Source organism: Aulonocara stuartgranti (genome assembly GCF_965226115.1).
Source record: "Aulonocara stuartgranti genome assembly, chromosome: 11".
Lineage (NCBI taxonomy): Eukaryota > Metazoa > Chordata > Actinopteri > Cichliformes > Cichlidae > Aulonocara > Aulonocara stuartgranti.
In genome coordinates, this window is record NC_138947.1 from 37,043,283 (window position 1) to 37,067,085 (window position 23,803).

The following is a 23,803-nucleotide window of genomic DNA, read 5'->3' on the forward strand; positions in this document are numbered from 1 at the left end:
GAATATGGTACTTTTGCTTTCACAAAGCTTGGCAATCAACCAAAGAATAACATTCAAACTTACTTGTAAAAGCTGCTCACATCCATCCCAGGGTTACTTCCTGTTATCTATGACATAGATCTGACAAGGTTAGTCTTCAGCTATAATTGTAATTTTCATATAAAAAAAAAAAGCCTGAAGTTGTTTGTGTCTCAGTAAACAACAGAGCTTATGTCCACTTGTAAGACACTGAGTTCTTAAATGATATTTACATTATTTCCTTTTATCTCATTTTATGTCAGCATACCAAAATGAGCTCAGGTGGGTTTTCCCCTCCTGTGTTTTCTTTAGTCAACCATCTGTTTGGCCTCTGGATGAACTCTGGTATAGCTTCCTGTTCCTTTTCTTTATGAGACATCCTATATTCTCTTCCTTATTAGCAGCTCCAAAAGAATCATGTTCAGAGATTTTATCTTACAGGTCGTGAACTCTTAGAAATCCCAGTATACCCATAGATTTAGGATTTGAGTAGTTTGGTTAAGGTTGTCCTGTTCCACTCAAACTTTGCTTTTCCAGATAATTGTTAAAAAAAAAATCAGTGGGAAATGCTTAAAACCCGGTTTGTTACATGTAGCCCATTGTAGAACTAGTTTACCTTACATCTCAGTTCAAGAAGCCATTACTGATTCACACAGAAATGAATCAGTTTTATGAAACTGAATATCATATAGCATGCAGCATCTTAGGCATAAAAAAATTCTGCACTACACACCTGAGCACCATGATTTATTTACCAGTTAGCTCAGCTCAGGTCTCATTAGTGTTATTCCACTTGTCAGTCACAGCAAGTTCGTGCAAGGTTGAACTAAAGTAGATCAGCCATTATAACCAGTCTGACTTTGCAGGAGTGGGACTCACAAGTCACTGAAAATATTAAAGCGATGGCAGCTGTCAGTGCCTAACATTCATATTATTGCCATAAGCACGGAGGCCCACAGGCCAACAGCAGACAAGGTGTGACAGCGTTCTGAACATCGTAATCAAAAAGTCAGTGCTCTCCTTTTTGTTTTCAACCATTCCAAAAGTGTTTTTCCATTTCCTGCGTTACCATTTGCTCTTTTCCTTCCAACACTATCCCTGTGATCTCACTCAGTACTGTCCTGGACATCATAACAGCCCTTTAGGTTTAAGTTGCAGCTTTTAAGAAGTCATGTTTTTTAATACTGACATTGCTGACTGTTGAAAAATAATTGAGACGGCTGAAATCCACGTTAATTCTTATGAACATAAAAGAAATTACAGTAAACCGATTCATACCGTGGATCATGTTCTTGTCTCTCAACACTGTTTAGCTGGATGTTTAGCTTATCTGTCTCCTCCACTTAACAGAAAAGAATTTTAACAACATGGCTTGTGTTTGTCTCATCAGTGATACCTTCTTTTCAAAAACATCAATCAAATAACCAGTTTTTCTTTTTAGATTTTGGAGTGAAGACGTGCTCCAAACCAATCAGCAACCTCAAGTAAACAAGCAAGTGCAATAACAACCTGGAGCTGCCGAGCTGGCTCACAAAAGTGTGCTCCAGTTTTGACTTAGTATTTACTTAGTATTTTATTAATCTGTTACATAGCACTAATTATTGTGTGTGTGTGTGTGTGTGTGTGTGTGTGTGTGTGTGTGTGTGTGTGTGTGTGTGTGTGTGTGTGTGTGTGTGTGTGTGTGCATGCATACAGGACACACCCCAGGATGTCAAACCTTACAGCACAAAGTAGTCCTGTAACCTCAAAACTCTCAGTAGCACTTAAAGACACTATAACAACAGCACACTGGCTGATTTTGACTACAGTAACTGAAGCCCACACATGCACTGCACACATCATTTCCAAAACCAATTTCCAAAGAATTTTCACCAAAAAAAAAGCATAAATACTGACCACCAAGACTATACTGTCTAACTACATGTTGTCTTTTGTACAAGCATACATTTCAGTTCAAGCTTATCCTCGGCTATCAGTATTGTAGTGGTGTGGATAACAAGATATAATGACCCAGAACTTTTTTAGTATTTGACTCAACACAATCAAAGCTTTTCCTATGTCAGTCTGATATACCTAAAAGTCTATTTCATATGCAAAGTATTTAATTTAAATGGTGGGGGTATTTCCAATATCAGCTGGTCATAATGTTTGCTCAAAGGCGTCCTTGTAACAATGACAGAGCTGCACAGTGCTGAAAATAGCACTAAGGCCATGACTCGTACTCTTGTGGAGTTGAAAGGTATGTGCTAATCCACCTGACCTCCATGGGGCAGAAGAAGGGTGAAAACAGAGTCAGTGAAGGGTTTAGGGTGCCAAACTGATCTGGCAGAACTTCAGAGAGACTTGATCTCTGCTACAAAGCAGGCCAGCGGAAACCAATTTAGCCCACCCAAGGTCATGGCTTCTGGACAGCTGGAGCTAAAACGGCTCCGGAGCTTTCTTCTGCCGTGAAACCTCAACAATCTCCTCTCAAAGCCCAGCATTTGGACAATGGCATGAAAAAAATGGACATTTTTCCTTAACATTCCAGGTTATGCAGCATCAAAAGAGGCAGTGACTTTGTTCATGTTATGGAAGATTAATTAAATCTTTTCTGTGATCTGGAATTCTAAATGTGCCGTGGTTTCTCATTAAAGAGTTCTATTTTTCCGTTTGGTTTGGCTTGTTTGATGGGCAGCAGAGCTCTTGGTCAGTCGAGGCCTGTCTTTGATGTTCGCTGTGGTTCCTGAATGATGATGTGAGATGGAGAGTGAAGCAGACACATGTACACCACAAAAACTTTAGGATTAGCAGACAGATGGGCGACACAAAACTGATGGCCGGTAATAGTTTATGTTCAGTTGAACTCAGGCAGCCGAAATTGAGCAATTGAATCTGAGAAATTTAATACAATTGGATTTTTTTAAAGGATATATTTGATCGTTTATTCCTCCTTGGTAAACTGACTGCTGATTGTTCCTCCACACAGAGCATGTGGAAAGCAAAAAGGAGAACGGCAGCAGCAAAACCGCCTTGAGAGAACATTTGTGGCAGAAATACAGAATGAAAGAGCTAGCATGTAGGTGGGTTGCAAAGTAGCTTGCAGAGGAAGCAGGAAATAGTTGTCTTTTTGTATGCTTTCTATAGTTACAGACTCGCTTAGCTCCTTGTACTTGTACATGGAGTTTAATTTATTTAAAAAATAAAAATCATCAAATTTGACTGACATTGCTAATCGTTTTTCTTTAATAAAATATTGAATTAACAATATTGTGGTCATGTTGTAACTTGTAACTTAGCAGTTACAATACATGTATTCTATTATGGCACCAGTATGAAAAAATAGAAATTTGGACATGTGAGTATCATATTAACTCTGTGACATCAGTTTCAGTTTTTAAACTGTGGTAGCTACTTACACATGGAACCAGGTTACATTAGAGACGATACAGGAGACTGCTGATCTGACTGGTTGGCTTTGGTCTGTTTTTACAGGTTGAGGAATTTAGTCTAAATTTGAGTTTATTATTTTCCACAACTCTGCTCATAAGGCTTCATATCATAAGCTTTAATCTGATCTGCTGATCAAAATGTTAGTGTTAATTACCCATAAAGCCCAGAGCTGATGAGCTGCCATGGTCCAGCGACACTGCAAATTGGACTTCAGGGTAGATAGGCTTGCCTGGTTTAGTAATTTTGAGACAAATCCCAGTTTTTGATGTAAACATACATAACAAACCCCAAACAAACCACTGCTCCACAGTTGGATAAAGCGCACTCCCTCACAGTGCTGCTGAATCTTTCCTTATATTTGAGGCCCTGTTTCTTTCTCCCTGGGTGCAGGATAAATAACTTTAAGTGCCTGACCTCATGCATTAGAATTGCATCGCATGTTTGGCTTGCATGTACCCCGAGCTGGAAAAGTCATAAACTGCACCACACACGGAGGTCGAGCTTTGTGCTTTTATGTGCTCCGGCTTCCACTCACAGACACAGTTTCTCCTTTGATATTATTCCGGGGTCAGGGCCCCCTGTTGCTATTAAAACTCCATAAAGCAGCAGTGCCAGCCTGGAGTGCCATATCCCCCTGAAACCAAAGCCTGAGCATCCCCGGTTGTCGTTTTTGAAACGAGTGATTATGCAAACCAGGCTGTTTACCTTGGATTACAATCAATATCCAGGTGCCCTGTGAGATTCGTATTAAAGCGAGCGGCAGCAGGCGGCTTTGCCCTGGGAAGTGGGCGCGTCTACGTGGAACAGCGAGCAGGACTGTGAGCGCCAGATAAAAGATGAATTATAGATATCCAGCCCCAGGGCGAAATGTGGAGGTGGGTGGAGTGGAGTGCAGCGGGGGCTTGGAGGGGGTACGTCTTGAGTAATGACTCTCAGTGGTGGTGCTCGAAAAGGTGAAAAGGTTAGCATATGTGAGGAAAGCAGATAAATTACAGGATGTATTTTATTGGGAAAGGAAGGGATGCAGAAACAGGGCTCACTTATCATGCTGCGAATTATAAAAAGATGGGAAAAAGTGGTTGGAGCGACTGTTAAAGATGTGTCAGAGACAAGGATTTTCTCCGGTAGAACAGAATTACAATTTAGAGCTGCTCAACTTCAAACACGTTGCAATACCTCAGAGAGTGACGGGCATGTAATTTCAACACAGTGTTAGATGTGCTGGCTCTAACTCTGATGCTGCAGCTGTGCAAAAGTTGTTAAATGTATACCAGCTATTAAAATGACATGAGTTTCAGCGAGCTCTGCACAGGATGGTGCAGTCCAAATCCCCAGGTGAGCTTCCATAACTCCTCTATGAGTCTTTGATTTTTTTCTGTAGCCTCAAATAAGAGGCGGCAGCCTCAGAACTGATGTGAGAGTGTATTACTATTTCTATAATAACGCCACAGAAAATTGTTATAGTGTTTTTCTTTTAATCACATTGGCTTCTAGTACAAAATGATATAAGATGGTCTCTATAGCAGCTGTAGAGACACGACAGTGGAACTAAATAATCTGTGAAACGCGTCAAAAATAGAAGACTCTTTAACTTTTGCCCACCTTCATAGATCGTGATACTTAATCGTGACAACGGTCCTGAATCACTCAAATGCTACTTCTCTCTGGACACTGTTGTTTCTCTAAAGTCTTTCCTCAAGAATGATGATGATTTAGAGAAAAAAATGGTTTAAAAAAAAAACAAAATTTTTTTAAATTTTTAAGAAAATTTAAAAAAAAAATCTTTAAATTTTTTTTGGATTTAAAAAAAAAATTTTTTTTTGAAAAACTAATTTTTTTGATAGTTTTTCAATTTTTTTTGAAAAACTATCTATCAGTTTTTCAAATCTGATGTGAAAAACTGATAGAGGAAGCCAGCGTGCACTGAGAGAACCATGCAGACGTGAGGAGACCAACACAAACTGCACACAAAACTGCCTTTGTACCCCTTCTTTAAGGTGTGGGTCATGTTTTCCTTTATTAACTGCCCCAAGGAGGTTACGTTTACAGTAATGTTTGTCATTCTGTCTCTAAACAGGGTAGCTCGAAAGAATTTGAATGAAGTCTGATAAAACTTTGTAGGGGTGTGGACTGGGATCATCTTAACCATCCATTAAAACTTCACGTACATCTACCAAGGTCTTCAAGGTCAAGTTAGTGAGTCATTGGTAGAAAATTGACAAAAACTCTTATAAGAAACTGTGATTCTCTCAAGTGTTGTCTGTATTGTCAACATATCATGTCCAATTTGACCTCTGAACTCTCTTAAAGGTCATTAGATTGATTTGAAGGTCCAAGTGGTTATAATGCTATATAGAGCTATTTAAAAATATGTCTTAATGCCGTTCTTTGCATTGACAACATATAGGCATACATGGAATAATATATGGGGATTGTAAATATCACATTACTTTCGATGTTTGTTGCATCTCTGAGTGCTTCTTGTTCTCAAATGAATGCATTTTGCATACATTTGTGCAGTGTTGTTGTGATTGTTCTTACTGCTGTTTTCAATGTGAACATGTTATTTTTCAACTCAAGTTTACAGAGGAGCAATAAAATAGTTTCAAGCGTTAAAAAAACGAGAGAGGGAGAAACTGATGGATACCGAGAAAAATGCACAAGGGTCAGAAAGAAAAAGTGATTCAGAGATATATTTGAAAACCAGAAAAATAGAAAAATAAAAAGGTGCAAAAAATCGTGACATGGCAGTAGGAATGAGAATATACATGTATTTTTTAGTAGGTATTTATCCTGCGTGCATATTGTACACCGCGACTGCTTTTTGTGGCTGTAACAGCTGCAGGAGAGGCTGCTCCGTCTCACTGCCTCATGCAGAGGGGGAGAGGTGTTAAGCTAACATCCTCCTGTCACCCACATCTTCTTTTAAAAAGTCAAAGAGCATGACTCTCACAGTGCTTCCAGTACTTCCCAGGTGAGCCTGTGCAGGAGATAAATGACGGCCTCACCCACTCCAGCACCGGGACAATTAACAAAGCAGGCTTAAAAGGGGGGAAACTCCCACTGGGTTTAAATCTGGGACTCTCCACCATTTGACCCTTAGAACTGAAGAAGCTTCTCGGATGAGAGGTGAAACGTCTTCAAGCAATTTAAAGAAGCCCAGACTCTTTTCTTTCCAAGCTCCTTAGACTACGATGACCTGGGTGACTGAGAACCTTCACAGACAGACTTAAAAGAACGAGCAGGCGTAGGACGAGCACCAGCTGATCTGTGAACACTTAATAGGCCCAAAATTTCTGTTCATCTGGATGTTTTCAGTGGGAGAAACGTTTCAGCATCATCCAGGTGACTTCTTCAGTCCCAGCTGACTGCAGGTTTCCAATCTTATAAACAGGACATTTGCATAATGACTGAAACCAGCCCACTGAGGAACAATGGGCTGGGAGGTCAGCTCCTTAATCATAGTTATGCAAATTCTCATGACCATTGATCAATAACCACTGATCAACAGCCATGAGTACCAGTCACAGAGAGTTGGGGAATGGCTGTAATCACAGCATTGTAAGATAGTGACAGATGGACCCTTAGGCCCCCTCCTCAATTCAGAGATGGTCTTTCCCTTTTCACATAAATGTCCTCCTTGACTCCGCCCTCACACCAGCGTTCCTCCCTGTCCAGGATGTGAACATCCTCATCATTGAAAGAGTGTCCACTGGCCTGTAGGTGTAAACAGACTGCAGAGTCCTGATCTGACGAGGTGGCTCTTCTGTGTTGTGCCATCCGCTTCACCAGAGGTTGTTTGGTTTCCCTGATGTACAGAGTGGAGCATTTATATGGATACACCGTAATAACATGGGAATGGTTGGGGATATTAAAGCCCTGTTTGTGGCACATTAGTATATGTGAGGGGGCAAACTCCTCAAGATGGGTGGTGACCATGGTGGCCATTTAGAAGTTGGCCATCTTGGATACAACTTTTGTTTTTTCAATAGGAAGAGAGCCATGTGACACATCAAACTTATTGGTAATGTCACAAGAAAAACAATGGTGTGCTTGGTTTCAACTTCTTGAAACAGAGGGAACATAGTCTGGACACAGGAGAATCACAAACATGGAGACAACAGTGACTGGACATGAAACGCAGACCACAGGGAGCGAAAGCAAAGACTAGAACTACAAATATAACATGAGCAGAAAACAATCAAGAGAACCAAACCCAGGGAATAACACTGAGTCACCAGACCCAGGACTGTGGTAATATCAGCTGTGTGGTTAAGCTCTACAGACGGAGCTCACAGACACGGGATTATTGATGCAAGTACAGGTAGTAAAATGTAACATAGCATGCAAAAAATTTATATATTTTTATATATGAATATATGGAATGTGTACACTTTCTGATGGCTTAAAAATGCATACCAAACAATGTTAGCGATATTAGACAAGGAGTCTGAGTCCGTGGATGACAGCTACTGCAGCAGAATGAAAATTGTAGACCATTGGCACGAAGCAGTGATACTGTAGTGAGATGCTTGGTTTTTAGTGTGATAAATCAAGACAGAAGAGAAAGCAAACAGGACTCGAGACTTGTCCAGAGTCTAACCCGCCTCTCACCCTGACAGCCAGGAGAGGTTCCAGCCCCACAGCGCTCCTACATTGGAAAAGCAGGGAAGAAATGGATGGATAAAGGGAAGATAGGTCAGAATAGTATCCAGCTTGATTCTGTGAAGCTTTTACTGGGTGTGAATCTGTGAATCTCAGCGTTCTCATGAGTCTAACACCCACTTCTACTAATGATTCTGTGAGTGGACGCAGAAGCAACAAAATCACCAGTCCTGTGAGAAATCAAGGGGAAAGCACACCATCGTGAAAAAGTGCAGCGTTTCACAGTGTAGACATAGTCTTTATTATTCATATAATTACAGACTAGCAGTCGCATCTTCAGTTCAAATTAAACTCCACTGAGATCATGAAGCAGGGTTCTTTAATGACTGCTGAAGCTCGGAGTGCAGACAGCACTGCAGATGGATAATAAACTGCAATGATTAGCCATGCACAGCAGACCGAGCTGCTGCAGGATTAATGCGTTTGACGTCTCAGTGCAGAGCAGCGCTCACTGCTCTTTCACTTCCCACTACGCCTATGTGAGGCCTGTGTAGGGAGACAGTGTTGACTGCGGCGTGCAGATGACATGTGCGTGTGTGTGTGTGCGTGTGTGTGTGTGTGTGCGTGTGTGTGTGTGTGTGTGTGTGTGTGTAAAAGAGACTGGGAGATGTTCCACTGGTGAGGAAAAAGCTGAGCTCAGACTTCAAAGGTGTGTCAGGGCATGCAGCGCTGAGCCAGCCTGCCGTGGATGCCAGTTCTGTGTGGTCATGTAAATTTCATGACAAGTATCTCTGTATCCCGTTATCCAGCTACAATCTCGCTTATTGCGTGTGCATATTTTTTACACGAGCATACAAGTCTTGTTCAAACAAACCCGCCCCGCTCACACTCATTAAACTTCGTCTTGTACCATTCACATATCCCTTCCCCTCTGTGGTCTTCCCATCGGTGTATTGTATTTCTCATAAGCCTGCCAGCTGTCAAATGCAAGCCAAAGCTTCACTCCACCTCTTTATTTTACCCCTCCTCTCCAGCTCTTTCAACTCATTGGCCCTCTGTCTTCCACACCTTTGCAGTGTTTGCCTCCTCAGCTCTGAACCCAGATCTTCTCTCTGGGGCTGGCCTGTCAAGGTGAACTGAGCCCTGCAGCTCCAGAAAACTGGAAGCTCTCTGAGCACAGTGAGCACAGGGCTGGAAAGTCTAAAGTCTGATTACTGAGCAGGAAGACCTGCTTTAGTGAAGAAGAAAAAGAAGAAGAAGAAGTCAAGTTAATGAGCTACACTGGGCTTTTCCTCACACTCCTCACCCTCTTTATTCGCAGGCTTTTGGCATAGTTATTACACGTCTTAAGCCCTATTTGGATGGAATTAACTTTACAGGGGGAGGTAGGGGATAAAATATTCCCTGTGATCCTTGATAATGTAGCACATCATTCTGGATGAGATTTCAAACTTACAGAATGTGCTGTTTAAGTCACAGACCAAAAATTCAAAGCAAATAAACATAAAGACCCAACGTGTGCTCATCACATAGCATAATGTGTCGTGTTTGTCAGATGCCAAGTGTCGCTGCTGCAGAGAGACACTAAATCCATCTTAGTGACCGACTAAGTGAAAGGTTACAACCTGAAACTTCATGTTTATTCTTTTGTTGTGGGTGAAAATATTTTAGTTTCATCAGGTTTCACATCAGAAACTACTGTGATGTCATAAAGTTACAGTATGTTTTCTCCTGTGCCATCAACTGCAGCTCGCCACAGTGCAAAGTGGGGGTACCCAAACACACTTTAAGATAGTTTTGATACCAAACAATGGTAAAATATTACCTTGACTGAAGTGTTTTTATGAAGTCATGCTAACAAACGTGATACCCGAAACGCAAATCAGATTTTGAGACACTGTTTTGCCGTTACAGTCGATCCAAGCATCTGCTGTTACTTACTAAAGCAGACGTTTTATTTTGCTCTATAGATACCTATTTACAAAACTGCTTTTCAGCCCTGCTGTGGTTTCACATCGAATCAGCTTTTAAAAGAAAAGTTTTTCCTCTTTCTTTGTTTGTCATGGAACTGAGTGCCTTTTGGACTCACTTTAGCATTTGATTTCCATTAAGCCTGCATGTGTGTTTTAGTGTGTCTGCTAAGTTTTAGATCACTGCTGAGCGGATTTGTGGGGCTATCATACTTTGGTATAAATATTTGGCATCACACTTGCCCTTGTTGTTTGGAGTAGATTATACAAGCTAAAAGAAAGCAGAGCCATACAAATGGTTATTATATTAGTGGTCTCGTGGTCTGTGCAGGGTGGTCTGCACTGGAGGATTCCTGTGCTTGTGTGCAGAACCCACACAATATGGCTGGTTTAAATAAAAAAAGAATTCATCCAGCAGTGGAGTGAAAGGAAGGTAATATTTGGTCACTCGGTTTATTCAGCACTTTGGAGCCTTTTCAAGCGTTAGCATGCAGCTTCACATTCTTACAGGCAGTTTAATTCACTGTCACATTTATGTCATTAATGTTATCACTGCTCCAAAACATCAGTATTGCTACAATGTTACATGCTATTCACTGTAGGAAGCATCTACACCACTTTTGTGTCAACCTCACCTGAGATAACAGGATGACTTTACCTTTACATTTGGTGAGTAGAAGTCAATGTGGACCAGATACTATTACAATCACTTTAGCAGACAGAAGAGCGGTGAAGTGGCAAGTGTTGGTTGAAAGGCTAAATGAAAACGTTTGCACAGCTACATTTGAACCTCTAAATCCTGGACACACTCACTGGCTTATTATGCATTTCCTGCTGTCATCTGCATCCTCTCTGCTGGTTCCCCCTGGGCTCGGCCACATTGTGATAATTAGAAAAGACTGCAAATTTGCACCCATCATACAGAAACTCACAGCATGCGTCTTATCTAATGTTACCATAACTACTTTTGCTGGCTGCGATGTACCACCTGTTCTTTGGCTGTGGTTAAACATGAGGCTTCACTGGCAAGTTACAAAACACAGCAGGTTTCCTGCTATTTACATTACTCGGTGCCTCTGATAGGTAGCCCAGAGAGAGGAGACAAATGTGTGTGTCGCTCCACATAGTCAGTATTAGCACCATATCCCCATGTCTGCTCATTAGCAGCCTGCGAGAGCACACTCGGCCAGTTCTCACACAAACAAAGTTGGAGGGTCTTCAAGAAGTGTGCAATTACATGCAGAGTAAGAGCCTAAGATGTTGGATTCCTGTCAGCTCAGCCTGTGTGCGCCGGCCTCACCAGTGTTTGTCTCGAGACATTAAAAATGCTATGTGTATCATTTTGTGTTTCCAAAAAGAAAGGTCCTAATAAACAAAGCTGTGATCTGCCACACACTGCTGTGACTGGTCGTGAGTAAATTGCTTTTCCTACTGAGTCGTCTTCTTCCGGATCATAGCGTTCCCGACTGAAATCCCAGCGCTTCTTGTTTCAAAGAGGATGTTGAAATCTCGTAAGAGCGTTTCATAAAAGCCAATATAGGTTCAGAGTAGTTAATTAATTCAAAGCTCTGCAGTCAGAAAGGGGGAACTGGGGTAAAGCTTGTAAATTACCCGGAAAGTTGAAGTAGCTTCAGGTTTGTGCTAGACAGCGAAAGCCGGCACCCTCGCCCAACTCACTGAATGGAAAGAGTGCAGGAAGCAGGGTGACGGTCAGAGTGGCTCATTTACCATCAGCTGCAGCAGGCGTCAGCTCAGCTGGTCAACACGGTTTAGAAGTTTCACCAAAGTTTCAAAATCACCCTTTACAGCAAAACTTGAAGCATTACGAATGGCACAACAGCATCGATGAACGTTTTCAGTCTTGTTTCAAACATCTTTCTCAGGGCTTCGCTCATCAGTGTGACGAATGATGTTCGAACTGCTCACGCTGGAGCCATTGTTGACCTGCAGCATCTGATACGGTGGCCTATAAAATTTGGAAAGGATGCAACACTGGGATCATTCAAGTCAAATCATACATTCTTTTTGCTTTTGTGCTACTGACCATTCCTCTCCTCTGTCAGTATTCAACTGTGGAGTCACCCAGGGGTCTATATGTAGATCTGTGCTAGCTCTAACTCGCACACAGAAATACAACTAAGCTCTATGTTCCAACAAAAACCGCAGACACAAGAAAACCTCTCTATGCAAATCTTGTATTAAAAATATTTTTTAAACTCATCAACTTTTAATGCAGCTGTTCACACTGACCGCCTCACTTCACTGTAAAAATTTGGGGCATTTGTTCTTTCCGACTTTGTTCCAGTTTGGTGGAGAAACAGATGTGACCAATCAGACCACTGCATCTGGCAACACGTGCGCTGTGGCTCAGAGCGTGCACTGGTACTCTGCACATGCAAATAAACTAATCCTGTTTTCCTTCAGATATACAGCTAGACGTTACGATATCTCAGTCGGTTTCCTAAAATGATTCCTTTGCCTCAAAGGTATCGAACTCCAGGCCTCGAGGGCCGGTGTCCTGCAGGTTTTACATGTGACTTTGATCCAACACAGCTGATTTAAATGGCTAAATCACCTCCTCAACATGTCTTGTAGTTCTCCAGAGGCCTGGTAATGAACTAATCATTTGATTCAGGTGTGTTGACCCAGGGTGACATCTAAAACGTGTAGGACCCCGGCCCTCGAAGCCTGGAGATGGACACCCCTGCTCTACTTGCTCAGATGTGGTCTCAAATCTCCTAACAAGAACTTGAACTGCCCCACTGATGTTGCGAAAGCAGTCGTGATCCAGCTTCAACTCCTCCCTGCTGCTGCCTCCTGGTGAGAAGTGAGAAATCTCAATTTCTTCCTTTTCGTGTTTGTAGACATCAGGACCGGTTCATCGTCGTTTGATGTCAACTCTGTCAGAGTTTTGTGTCGTTTTTTTCACGACACACTCAGTCTGTAGTTTTACTCTGAACTGTTAGGTCCACATTTAGCAGCAGACTTACTCTTAGCTGCACCTTGTAGTTGCATAACTCGGTTGTTTTTAAGCTTTAGTAAAGACTTAATAAAGACTAGACCCTGCAACGTTACACTTCCACGGTTGACTTTAGGTCTAATGGGACTCTGCTTCTGTCTTTCAAACAGTTCAACCTTAACTCATCTTTCCATAGAAGAGTCTCAACAATGTTTGAGAGTCATGAAAGCAGTCAAAAGATCCTTACTGTTCTTTGTTAGCAGCGGCTTTCACCGCTCCACTCTTCCAGCTGAGACCAGTCTTTTCTTCAGTCTTCTTGCTTGATGAATGATCATGCACTCTGAGGACTTGTGGATGGTGCCTGCTGTCTTATTCACCATCTTTCCCATTTGTAGCTAATGTATCACAGTGTGGATCTGTGGATTCCCGAAGCCTTAGAAAGAGTTTCATAATCCTTCGCACACTGATTCAAACATCTCCTCTGGAATTTCTTCTGAATGTTTTGCAGCAACTTTATGTTTATGTAAATGTTCAATTTCATGAGCATTTGCCTGAACAAGGCTGGCTGTAATCAGGCCTCGGTGTCTTGCCCAGCTGCAACCGGGTCACAGTGCAGTTTGGATTTACACTCTTCACACAGGCCCAGGTGGTATTAGATACCCTGTCTTTCTTCAATACATAGTTATCATTTTAAACTTGTTTCTTGTGTTAACCAAAGCTGCCGTTTTTATGTTTAGTATGAGATACGCACACAAAGAAGAAATCAGGAGGTCAAAACTAGTTTTCCTTCCTCTCATTTCTTCTGCTTTGTCGGTGACTTTCAAAGTTCCAAGTCCTTCCAACTCTAATAGCCCAATCTTTGAGCTGAAAGTCTCTCAGCAGTAAACTAACACAGTTAAAGAAACCAGGCCATCTGAAGTTTTTCATATGAAACTTCAGTCTAATACTTTTTTGAAACAGATACGAGTCAGAGACCTCAGTGTTTCCTGTTGAAGCAGCTCTGGTTTGGAGAAAGTAATAAGGAAAGCAGCAAGAAAATGGCAATATGATACGCTGACTCTCTCACCCAGTAATCCCAGACGGCTGCATCCCTGCAGGCACTCCTCTGTCTTCTGATGGCCACTGTCAGTTCTGACTCTGGACCTTCAGGGTTACAACACAAACCAGCCTTGCATTACATCGAGGAGGCTTTTCCTTCATCTGTTTTAGCTCAACAATGCAGCTCCGTGTCACCAACGCAGACAGGATGCATTTCAGTCACCCTCTTGCAGGCTGTAGAAAATTGATACCACGTGTTCCCTTCCAAAACACCAACTACATATGTTAAACAAGAAACAAAGTGATATCAAATTTTTCATTTATTTGGGCTGTTCACGCAAACCCTGACACTAGAAATTTAATCTGCACTGGGATCAGATACACCCACGGCTGTAATTTCATGTTTGCCTCATATCTGCTAATATTACACAACCCACTGGGTCAATCTAAAGGTTTAAATCTGCAACATACAGCACAATGAAGAGACAAATGAAGTCTCTCACATTTTGGGTTTGAAAGATTTTCCACTTGATGATCTGAACTGGACAATCTTAAATAGTAGCCCCAATCCTGCGTCTGGTGGACTTTAAAAGTTTTATGATGTGGATTAAGATCAAAATTAAATTTTTAATGATAAAAGAAAACTTTTATGGCACCAACAAAAACACATAAGGGTATTCTCTGAGGTAGCCCACAAAGGCTTCAAATCAGGGATTCATGTTACTAATCATATGTCGGTTTTTAGCCGATACTCAGCCAACTTAAATTCATTGTCATGACTTTCAATGAAATTCTGCACTTGGTGCCCAAGTAATTAATATTTCACCCTGATGGCTCCCGTATGAACATGAAACTAAGAGGTTATCGTAGCATTGTTTAATGACAATAATGGGGTCATGTGCTAAGATTTATTTAGATTTTAATCAATAGGTGGCAGTGTTTTACAAGAAAGTATCAGTGTAGGGCTGGGCTAGTGTAGCCTTCACTTGTAGTAAAAACAGAAAAACTGAATATTTGGTCTGAACCAAGAGTGGTGTAGCGGTCAGCACTTACTGTAAGAAGGTTCTGGGCTCTAACTTCATCGCATTCTGCCCTTCACTGTGTTAAGATGACCTGTGTAAATGGAAGGTGCCATAGCATCACAGGCTGATTTGTTTCAGATCACCATGACACTGTCAACATGGTTATTTCATGAACCACATGGTTCACTCACTCGTGGAGCCAGCCTCAAGTGGCCACTCCGGGAACTGCAGTTTTTGGCATCTCTTCATTTTCAGGACTCGATCGTGATCTGTCTGAGCTCAAGTACGCCTGTAACAAGCACTGATCCCTCAAGCTGCATTTCTATTGGAGGAGCAAAGCGCATTCTCTTGAGTAACCAACCATGATTCTTTCCAAGGACTAGGATTGAAGAGCAGGGTGCTGTGATAGTGTGGTGTTGTGTGTCCATTATTGAAACAATGTGAAGCAAAATAAAAAGACAACTCAAGGAAACAGTAGCCCAACACCTTAACATCCCAGTACTCCTTTAGATTACAGTTTTTTACAGACGCTAGGACACATTTCTCAATACTTAGGTCACTTTTGCAAACCTCCTCACACAGTGAGCACGACAGAAGTCTATGTGGGCTAAACTGAGGACCAGTTATCATTGTTTTGGCACAAAATGCATTCAATGACTTCATCTCTCAAATTTCATGAATTATTTTCTCACTCAGACACAACAACTGCCAAAAATCTTTGTATGTACAGGACATTTTGCATGTGCTTACATACTGTTTTCAAAACTGTTAAACTTATGGCCAAAACAATAACACAATGCAAAACTGAATAAGACAGCAAAATCCAACAGCAATATTTTATTGAAACATGTTTTAAATCTAAAAATGCAGTTTAACCAGCCACAGCTGATCCTCATTGTAGATGAACATCTACACAGGTGTCACTCCTTCAATTTCATTACAAAAGGAGACAACTGCTGAATAGGTTTGTTTTGTGATGTGAACATGGACCCAGCCAGAAATGGAGAAGTGGCTGAAAGAGGAAGAAGAGTGGCCGGGAGGGGGCGAGGAATACGTATGTGTGGTGGAAGAAGAATAAGAGGAAGATCAAGAGCTGTAGTCTCAGATGAGATCAGAGCTACTGTAATTGATCATGTAGTAAATCATGGTCACTCAATGAGAGGCTGGTCAGAGAGTGCAGCCAAATCTGCAACGCTCTACGGTGGCATCTATTGTTAGAGTTTTCCGGCAAACCAACAGGTAACTTGTATTCTGCAGGGGCATTTGCACATTTCAGAAGTAAATAAGCTTTTGTGTAATTGTTGTTGCATTCCTGCTTAGGACTCAACGGTTACCTCACACAGGAGGGAGAGGACGGATGTTCACTGATGTGCAGGAAACTGCCATTGTTGATATGGTCATCAGAAACAATGGGATAAAACTCACTGAAATTAGACAAAGAGTCTTGGCAGACAACGTTACTTTCGCAAATATTCACAGTGTAAGCGTAACAACAATTTCTAGAGTCCTGAAAAAACATCAGGTCAGGATGAAGCAGTTGCACACTGTGCCTTTTGAGAGGAACTCTGAACATGTCAAGCAACTCAGGAACCAGTATGTCCAGGTAAGATCAGAATACAGATCTGTTTTTGAACAAAACCAAACACACACAGACAACTTTTACAAATTTACTACTGTAACAGCTTATGTTGCCCTGTGGATTTATGTTAGAGAGTCATGGAGATCGAAGGCAGGCAAACACACCACATTTTCATCTTTGTGGATGAGGCAGGTTTCAACTTGGCCAAAGCACAGCGACGAGGGAGGAATGTGATTGGGAAGAGAGCCACCGTGAATGTCCCGGGCCAGAGGGGTGCCAACATCACAATGTGCGCAGCAACATCCACTGATGGACTGCTGCTACACAGACCACTGATTGGGCCATACAACACTGAACGGCTCCTTGCGTTCCTGCATGATCTCTATGGAAGGGTTGTGCTAGGTGAGGAAAGGGATGCGGAGAGAAGGAATCGGCCAACATTTATAACTGTATGGGACAATGTGGCATTTCATCACTCCCGTGCAGTCACCGAGTGGTTTGCAGCCCATCCCAGAATGGAGTCTCTTTTCCTCCCACCTTACTCTCCATTCCTCAACCCCATAGAGGAATTCTTTTCCTCATGGCGGTGGAAGGTTTACGACCATCATCCACATGATCAAATGTCCCTCCTGGATGCAACGAATGCTGGATGCCTGCAGATATCAGCAGAAGATTGCCAGGGATGGATCAGGCATGCCAGGGGATTCTTTCCTAGGTGTGTTGCCCTAGAGACATAAGATGTGATGTGGATGAGAACCTGTGGCCAAATGGAGAAGACCGAGTAGATTAGCATTACTATTGTATGTGTATCAGTGGATGGTGTGTATACAAATTCTTGTATTTTGGGATTACTTAGTGCAAAAACATAAAAATACATAAACAAATATTAACGAATTCTGCATGATGTCTGATTCATTCCAGTAACATATATTGAAATTATAAACAGAGATGTGTCCTTGTTTTACACAAGAAAACACTGTGTAATGCTACATGTTGTTAGTGTTTTTTAGGTCATTGTTTTGTGGGTGACAAAGTGTGTTTGTCGGCTGTCAACCTTTGCTAGTGTTCTGGAAGAATGAGTTTATTTGAGACCTGAATGAAGTGTTTTGGTAGTTGTAGTGCATTTTGAATGTGAAATGAACTGCTTTGCCAAGCTGAAGGTCAGTTAGGAGGATTGTGTGAAGAGTTTTGCAAAAGTGACCTAAGTATTGAGACATGTGTCCTAGCGTCTGTAAAAAACTGTAATATGTTTTTTTTGTGTGTGTGTGTGTCTGTGTGTGTGTGTCTGTGTGTGTGTGTGTGTGTGTGTGTGTCTGTGTGTGTCTGTGTGTGTGTGTGTGTGTCTGTGTGTGTCTGTGTGTGTGTGTGTGTGTGTCTGTGTGTGTGTGTGTGTGTCTTTTAAATTATACCCTCTGTGATGAGGTGCAGTATAGACTGTAAGACCTAAAATTCTGATGTAGAAACAGATGGGAGCTTCCTTGTCTCACTCTCTCTCTGTCACAAATGCACAGACACACAGACACACACACAGACACACACACAGACACACACACAGACACACACACAGACACACAGACACAGACACACACACACAGACACACACACACACAGACACACACACAGACACACACACAGACACACACACACACACAGACACACATATACACTTCTCCCAAGATGCAGCTTTAATCCGTTAAAGATCATGAACTCGCGGTTTCCCTCCCCATAGGCTGACCACAGCCGGACTTTCGTCTCTCGGCTAATTATGAACATATGTGACAGAGAGAGGCCAAAGCCCAGCTCTAGATAAAATATGATCTGTTCCTAATCATACCAGTGATCTTTAGACAGCAGTGGAAGACTAAACGTCCTCTTGTTTCTGTAATTTGTATGTGGGGCAGGCCAAAGGAAAAATGCAGCAATTTACTGGAAACTCTGTTTACATATTAATCACTGATTTTTACTATAAATGCATAGAACTCCAATCCGCATACAGCAGATAGAGTATATGGGCTTATAAGCTTTTTTGTGCCTGTCTTGTGGGATGATGGTTAACGCCACTGATTTATAACATACCAGAGTGTGTGTATTAGCACCACATGGCAAAGATGGAAGTGAGAAACCAAAAACACAACGTGAGATCACTTGAAGATGGTCCAAGGATTCCACAAGATCAATCACTTTGTTGGTCAGCGTTAAAATGACCTGAAGGCTGTTAAACATTTCCGAACTAACTTAATCATATTACAGTTTTTCTCGATTGCTAAAACACATTTCTTGAAACTACGCCTCATATCCTCACAACAGTAAACACAAATCCATAACATCTCACTCAATTTCCCAAACATCCTATTTCCAGGTCAAAATGAAGCTCTACACCCAAAACTATTCACTCCTGCTGAAAAACCAAACTTTGCCCTCAGACATCAAACACAAGCCCTCAAAAACACACACACTACAACAGAGTTTTGCACACTGGTACAATTAATTCAAAACAATAGTTCCAAAACAAATAGGTTGCTTATGGTTCTCCCCTTCAAAACCCTTGTCACATGATAAACACAAAAGACGCAACCAATGTATGTACAGTGGCACATTGTCATTCATGTACTATACAGTACAACACACACCAGAAACATTATCCCACCTCAGCATCTTGTCTTTGGTCTGGGTCAGGCCAGAGAATCTCATCCACATCACAGGCTACATTGGCCCCAGCCAGGCAGCGGGGGTAAAATCCTCTTGCATGCCTGATCCACCCCTGGCATGCATCTACTGATATGTCTAGGCAGGCCTCTTCGATGGCCTGAAGGAGGTGAACACGGACATAAGGTTCTCGGTCATACACTTTCCACCGCCATGCCGAAAATAACTCCTCTATCGGGTTTAGAAAGGGAGAAGTATGCAGGCAGAAAGATATTAGAAAACCTTGGGTTATTGGTAAACCAGTCACGAACCAGAGCAGCGCGATGGAAGCTGACGTTATCCCACACAACAACGTAGTGAGGCTGCTCTGGCTGTGCTGGTTCCCTGTAGTCCAGCTGGAACATATGTTGTCTTAAACCATCAAGAAAAGCAAGGAGAAGCATAGTGTTATAGGGTCCTAGTACGGCATGGCGGTGGAGTACCCCTCGTTGGCTGATGGCTGCGCACATAGTGACATTCCCCCCACGCTGACCAGGGACATTTACAATAGCCCGATGGCCAATTATGTTCCTCCCCCTTTTCCTTCTTTTGGTCAGGTTAAAACCTGCCTCATCCACAAAGATTATTTCATGGGGAACAGGCCGTCCTTCAATCTCAAAGATTCTCTGCAAAACACATAACACAGTAGAGTCAATCGGTACCCTGAACCACAGTTCAAGAGTGCTGAAATGGCAGCATAAACTGCCATGCTGTGATGGTACACAATACTTTATACAGTATCAAAACTCATTCCTGAACATATTCCACACGTTGGTTCTTCACTCTGTCAGAGTTTCGTTTGAAAGGGACTCGGTATGCCTGTTTCATCCGGAATTGATCCTTTCGGTCAATTGTGGAGAGGCTGATGGCATTTATGCCTCGAAAAAGATGATCATCCTCAATCACTCTCCTTTGAATCTCTTGCAGGCGGATTACATTATTTGCAATTACCATGTTTACAAGTTCCCTCTCTTGCTCCTCCGACAAAAGCCTTAACCTGCCTCCACCAGGTGGTCGTCTCTGTGTCCTACAAAAATAGAAGCACTCATTACTGTAACTGTCACACATTCATTTTACAGGCAAATAATGGAAACATACTGAAACTCAAGACACATAAGTTCAGTAATTTAAACGTTACTGTACAAAGCAGTCTTACTGCAAGTACACCTACCTGTTTTCCTCCCTGAAGGTTCTGATGATGGAGGCAACAGTGAAGCGACTCAAATTTGGTTGTACTCGTTGCCCAGCCTCCCTCATAGTCATCCCATGGACAAGGACATGGTGAACTAAAGTGGCTCGAATTTCATCCGAGACTGACTGTCTTCTTGCCCTTGCTCTTCCCCTTCCTTGTCGCCGTCGTTCTCCACCTCCTTCACCACGTCCTCTTTCTCCACCACGTCCTCCTCCTTCACCACGTCCTCCTCCTTCACCACGTCCTCTTCCTTTGCATCTCTTTGGATCCATTGTTTCAAACCTGAATGAGCTGACTTTGGCCCTTTTATCTATCTATCGCAGGTTCTGATTGGTGTGTGCTAAATTTTGACTCCTAGTGTTTCCACCTGGTTAATTGTGTGCTAATTGAGCTCAAGCTATGCTGACTTAAGTTAACATTATTGCATGCTAGTGCTTTCTAAATGACTACATGGTGTAAGCACTGTAAAATGTAGGGATTTGTGTGTAGAGTTTTGCAGTAACAGTTCACCAAATTTGAGTCATGTGTCAAAGCAGGGAATAGTGTTTATAGTTCAGGGAAATGGGTGAGCTTTTTGAACAGTAGCGTTACGGTTTTGAAATTTTAGTTTAGAGGCCTGGTTATAGTGTTTAAGCAATCGAGAAAAACTGTAAGCAACAGTCTGTATGCACATTAAACAGAAAAGAAAATCTTTAAATAAATATTTATTTCACATGTATTTATGCTCTGGTACCTAAAAGATATTGGTCTGTATCCTTGTAGTTTAAAAGAAGAGCAGCTTTGTTATCATTTAATTAAATATATTATTAGGCATTGTTCAGAAATGTCCTCTGACATCCCGCAGGAAAAGATATCTATAAATCTTATAAAGTTTGTATCTGCCTTGTGTGAAACTTGTATGAAAAGCATATAAGAGTGAAAACAGATATAAGATCCCTTGAAAAATTATATAAATGAAACTAGTATGTTTTGGATACTAAAACAACATATGAAAGTGGCCACTTTCATGAGTAAAGCATATCAGCCTTCTATGATTCACTATATGAAGTAGGCCACATCTGATGCAAGTCTTTTATAAGTTTTTTCTATTTCTTTTCCATATGGGATTAGAGAACTATTGGAAATATGTCGTGACATCCTCTTAATCACCATCACACCACTTGAGGTTGAGCTAGCTTATGGTGCATTTAGCCACATGCTAAATGGCCTTGCATCTCTTCTGTTAGGAGATTTTCCTCTTGTTATGCCAAAGCAGTAAAAATTCCATATAAAGTCATGTAAAGAATAAAGCTTACATAGGACTCTATGCAATCCTGCCTTTTAGGTAGGCAAGACCAAAGCACGTGGAGAGTTTCCTTCCCACTGTCCCCAAAGTGCTTACTCATAGGGGGTCATATGATTGTTGTATGTATTATTGTGGGGTCTATCTTACAATATAAAGCGGCCATGTTTAATGGCTAATATCTAATAGTTAATCCAACATTTGTACTTTTTGTCTAAAAAAATGAAAATCCATTAAAATGAGAAGTTTGGTTTGAAACTCCCAGAGTAATCTAACAGATGACCACTGCTGCGTTGGGAAATTACCAAAATAAAACTGAAGATTTGCAACAACAGTTTTTCCCCCTAACCCTAACCCTATTTAATGAAGCTGACAACCCGATCCTCAACCTAGAGACTTCGATGTATTCAGTTGTGTCAGAACACGACTTGTAAAGAGGAAGAGATCTGAAATTACAAGCCAAAATAAAAACAATGCAGCTCAGCCCACAGACAGTGAACGACAGATTTAAGTCAGGTATTGTTTTACATTCATTGTAATGGAGAGCTGCAAAACTATGAGATTTCACCACATGTACAGTATATTCATGTGAGGTGTTAAATACACTGAAATGTCCTGGCTATCTGTATTAAATAATATGGTTAAATATGGCTGCACCGCAGACACAAAGAAGGGCAAACTGTGACAAAAAGAACAGGTGACTTCTTTCACTTTTTTAATCCACGCCTGCATGTGAGCCTCTGCTCGACAAAACACTGAACATTAATTGTCCAGTGGGCGTGCGCTTGCTTTTACACTAGCTCACGGTTTAATTAAAATAGAGCAGTGGTGTACCACTCAGTATGTTTTTTCCAGTCTTTTGTTCCAGCTTTCTCTTTCTAGGTCAGTTGGTTGTAGCCTTCAGGCAATCGTGTGTAAATAGGAGCAGTTGTGTGTTATGATATTGACCTGCAGCCCTCTGGGAGCTTCTCTCTCTGTTCTTTACTGAGATCCCAGGTGACTCAGTCATTTCTCTACTCAGTAGAGCTGCAGGGAGCTCTTCGTGCTGTTCAAATGGAGATGAAGAAGATACAGCATGTGACCCAGACAAGCGGATTCTGACTTACCCCACAGCACCACCCTGCTGCTTGCTCGAATTCCATCTGCAGTCAGATGCTCGGGTGGAGGAGATCTAATGTTTTGTGATTGTGATTGTGCTACAGTATGCCAAACACGTTCAATCAATATGTTGCTTACAGCCCTTCAAAATCTCTCTAGCTGTTTGAGATAGCTGTAGGACTACATGAGATGAGGTTTACACTGAATTTAATATAAAAATAAATCAGGTGACGGGTTCATATGTGATAGATTGATTATTAGTTGAAGTTCATAATGGAGTAAAAAGTTGTGGTTAAAAGTTACCCAATGTATTATTCAATTTATTTCAAATATGTAAATGTATAAACAAGGGTAAAAGAAGTCCCATTAAGAGACGTAATGTAACACCGGCTAAAATAGTTAACAGAGTTCATGACTATGTTCAACCGGATAACAATCCTTAATGTGACTACAACCTGTGTAAAATTCAATCTGTGGTCTACTTGTCGAGCCTGGGGAATAATCCATGTGATTTAGTGATCATGATTGATTAGTTATGCCTGCCGTTGCCAGAAGAGGGAGCTCTGGCCACGATGCCTCATTCGACCCCGTGCACGAGACAATACTAACTTCCTGTTTTGAGACCGGATGTGGGGTTGTGCATTTCCGGTAGCTTTACTTTGCGGTCAATCGCTACTGCGAAGATATCCTCCAAAATCATGTCCAGAACTCGAAAACGGAAAGATGGCGTTAAGTTACAAAGAGCAGAAGGTGGGAACACTCACCGCTGCTGTGTCATAAAAAATCTAATGATCAATTTTGACGTTTAAAGCGTTTAGATCGATCAGTTGTTTACATCACTCAACACAAGCTGAACTGCATAACTGCAGCAGAAGAGACATCGTCCACACTCAGAAGCACATCTCTGTATAGTGACTGGTCTC

At 41.7% G+C, this 23,803-nt stretch overlaps 1 long non-coding RNA gene across 1 annotated transcript; it reads left to right on the top strand.

The window, feature by feature from the left end:
- The first annotated feature begins 16,247 nt into the window (after positions 1-16,247).
- On the top strand, positions 16,248-17,243 carry LOC309716938. Its single transcript, XR_014279586.1, has 3 exons — positions 16,248-16,283; positions 16,365-16,647; positions 16,816-17,243. It is a non-coding gene; the product is annotated as an uncharacterized lncRNA (long non-coding RNA).
- The last annotated feature ends 6,560 nt before the right edge of the window (positions 17,244-23,803 follow it).